The sequence below is a fragment of the Schistocerca cancellata genome, chromosome 4 (genome assembly GCF_023864275.1).
Source record: "Schistocerca cancellata isolate TAMUIC-IGC-003103 chromosome 4, iqSchCanc2.1, whole genome shotgun sequence".
NCBI classification, from domain to species: domain Eukaryota; kingdom Metazoa; phylum Arthropoda; class Insecta; order Orthoptera; family Acrididae; genus Schistocerca; species Schistocerca cancellata.
The window spans coordinates 596,779,273-596,783,048 of record NC_064629.1 but is presented as its reverse complement, the minus strand read 5'-3'; the positions used below and the strand labels follow the sequence as shown (position 1 = coordinate 596,783,048).

General features: G+C 43.8%; 1 pseudogene; it reads right to left on the bottom strand.

Annotated features, from left to right (window-relative positions):
* Positions 1–3,451: 3,451 nt before the first annotated feature.
* LOC126185956 (5S ribosomal RNA) lies at positions 3,452–3,568 on the bottom strand (annotated as a pseudogene).
* Between the last annotated feature and the right edge of the window lie 208 nt (positions 3,569–3,776).

Here is a 3,776-nt window from a genome sequence, read left to right as displayed (position 1 = left end):
ATTACTCGCCATGCGAAGTGACTCTCGTGACCAATTAAATTAATTAGCCTATCAATTTGGTACCAGTGACATGATAATTGAATCTCTCACCTACTCAGGGAGAGAGGACCATTGTAATAAAATCAGACGTATTACCGAATTTATAAAGTGATACGTAGTATAAACCTAATATTTACAACTTCTCTGTGCTGTTACCGTAAGAGAGAGCCCGAAAACGAAGGAGGTGTCCTGCGACGGTGGTAGATCTTAACATTCCATCATGAGCCAAAAATGAGTTTAATGTACTAGTCCTGTGATGCTGGACTTGACAGATAAGAAAGGATATTTTTCTACCTGATGAAAGAATACTTACAGGGAATATAGCCTATGCCATAGTCCTGTACAGGATTTTCACAAGTAACAATACTTCAGCGATGTGAAAACGCGTGCATGGCCAGCTTTCTTCTATCTTCAAAAATAACTCATACAAAACGGAGAAATCTAAATTAAGCTTGAGAAATCCGAGGTGTGTGGCCAACAACACGGCTGCCTCGAATTGGGTAAAGCAGATGTTTGAAACTGGTGGGTCTATGCCGGGGTGGATGTATACATCCCAGCTGCAGCTGCTTGTTTTGCAGTGAGCCACGGCTGGGTGCAAGGGCGGTCACAAGGCTTCAACGACCGGAAGCAACAGATAGCTCAGCCTGTAAAGTGTACGAAGAATGTGCCAACCTGTCTGATCTTGCTCTCAGCACCGAGGGATAACAAAGTGACTAGTGTGGTGGGCGAGTGTGACAGAAGCGGACGTGTGTGTGTTGCGTGACAGAATATTCAAAATGATCGGTGTTTGCAGTAAATGTATTGATAACATCCGTATTCCTAGCACTCCAATCATCCCCGGACGCACACCATAGACGGGTGTGGTCCACTCTCGCAAACACACGGGTCCACGATTGCGACTGCGAGGGCGGCGGTAATTTTCACCGACCTTTTGAACGTCGGCGCTGGTGGTTCACTAGGGGATGGGCGCGCTGCGTGTGGGCCTTGCGACATGAGCGCGCAAGATGTGCTAGTGTTTTCAGCTATGTGCGATATCTAGCCATGTCAACTACTGCTAAGGACTGGATTGTGGTTTAAGTGTGTCGCATTTAGTGCTTTTCAATACACTGCAGTGGATTCCATCTTGCAGTGGTATTTGCTATTGGCTCTATTCGATCATGCAGCAGACGTTCCTCGTTCTGAATGTAACGCAGAGAACCAATTAAGAAATCCTATAGTGCTTGAAAAACCCAGTCGCGACGTCAAATTCCCTACTGATAGTGACCTCCGACGCCTAGCCACGACAACTACTACTAGTGCTAAGTATTGGTTCGTGGTTTATGTGTATCGTGTTTAGTGCTTCTCATTATATTGCAGTTGACTTTGTCTTCCGGTGGTACTTGCTGTTGTCTCCATTCACGCAGTAGAATCTTTTTCCTCCTCCTTCTTCCAAACGTAGCGGAGAGACCCATTTTACGAATTATATAGTGCTTGAGAAATTCAGTCGCGACATCAGATTCCCGATTGATGGCGATCTCTAACATCTAGCGATGACAAATTATTGCTATGGATTGGATTGTCGTTTAAGCGTGTCGTGTTTAGTGCTTCTCATTAATCACAGTGGACTCTGCCTTGCAGTGGTATTTGGTGTTGTCTCTATTCTGTCACGCATTAGAACATCCTCAATCCTTCAGAATGTAGTGGAGAGAACCAATTTAGAATTCTATAGTACTTTTAAGAACCGAATGGCTACGTCAAATTCCCGATTGATCAGTTTATTGCTTCCGATATTTGTATTGTGTGCAGCTATGGGTTCAGTACAGGTGGGCATAGCCTGCATGGGTGTGGGCACTCTCATGGCCAGTGCAGACGGAGGCTACCCTGTAAACGGCGATGGCGATAGCCTCACGATCAGTAGTTAATGTGATCGGTAGGATTTTTTTTCACCAGGTACATTTAGAGGAATGTCGTCGTCGAGGAGGGTGTTTGTGCTCTCAAATGTTGGTGTGTACAAAACCTCTGATATATTTACTGCTACGATCTATTTGTGGTGGAAACTCAATTACCTGATTTGCATATTGTTTGTGTGTGATACTCAAACGTTGAAAATATGTTTTATTACGAAGAAGGATCATCATAAGGTGGACGTAGTGTTTTAAGCGATTTATTTGACTTCTTTAAATTGTTAAACAATTAATTTGATAGGATAGTGCAAATGGCTTTTTTTCACTCAATTTTTGATATCGAAATTGCATCAGCTCTCCATTTTTCTCCGGCATTAGCCAACAGGAACACTGTATTCTGAGGAGAGAAGGAAAATTCCATCGGCACGTTCCTGGATGTGACATCTTGAGAAAGACAGAGACAGGAAGCGAGGGTGGAATTTCCTGGTCAATGGAATGCCGCCACTTGATGCTTTCTTTGTGGGGTGCAAGATCTAAGGAGGCCGATATGTGGTCCATGGTCGGTGATATTTAGTAATGTGGTGTGTAATTGGGTCATTGGGCGGTTTGGACCTCCGTGGCGGTGCCCTGATGACAGTCCCCAAACGGTGGCCACTATGCTGTGCTTCATTCGATTAATGATCTGCAGACCTCTTTTGCGGGGTTTAAGTGTCAGTGGAATATGACTGCTGTATGTTTCTCGACCTGTACAAAATAGTTTGCTGCTGAGATTCTAGTAATTTGTCCATTTGCACAAAGTGACCGTGGGGTTTGAAATATGCCATGAACGTTTAGATATGTAATTGTTCAAATTTTTCTGTGTTTGCTTAGACACCAGTGTGCTTCAAAAGGCGAGGAAAATAAAAACTAAGACCTTTAACGTCCCTGACTCCGAGAGCCAATTTAAACTGAGCCTACTCAGCATTTCCATGCGTGCTGAGAATAAAAATGCACTGCAATTGTTTAAATATTCTATACTGCAATCTATTTCGTGACAAATTCGTTAAATAGACTGTATTCCACACACCACCTTGTATCCTGCAAGTTGTTTAAATAAATCCATACTCAGCAGTCAATTTTCCGACAAATTCTATAAGTTAATAAACAAACCACATTCTGAACACAGCCTTGTATCACGTAAATTGTTTTAATAAACAATATTTCAAACATTGTCTAAATTGTTTGAACAAAATTCCACATACACAATCGATTTTCTAACAAATTACTTAACTAAATAAATAAACCATATTTCATTCACCGGCTTGTACGCCATACATTGCTTAAAAAAACATTCCGTCTTCGGACCACAAGTGGCCCATCGGAACCATCCGACCGCCGTATCATCCTGAGTTGAGGATGTGGGTAGGAGGGGCGTGTGGTCAGCACACCGCTCTCCCGGTCGTTATGATGGTTTTCTTTGACCGGAGCCGCTACTATTCGGTCGAGTAGCTCCTCGGTTGACATCACGAGGCTGAGTGCACCCCGCAAAATGGCAACAGCGCATGTCGGCTAGATGGTCACCCATCCAAGTGCCGGCCACGCCCGACAGCGCTTAACTTCGGTGATCTCACGGGAACCGGTGTATCCACTGTGGCAAGGCCGTTGCCATAAATTGCTTAAATGAACAATATTCCACACATTGTCTAAGTTGTTTAAACAATATTCCACACACTGCAATCGATTTCCCAACAAACTGCCTTTTTCCTGCCAGTTTCCATGTGGGGGAGGTGAGGGCTAGGACTGGGGGGTTGCCCCTGAGGGAGAGAGGTTAATTAATCGATAGTCAATCAAACTGAAATAAAAAATGTGCTTGCA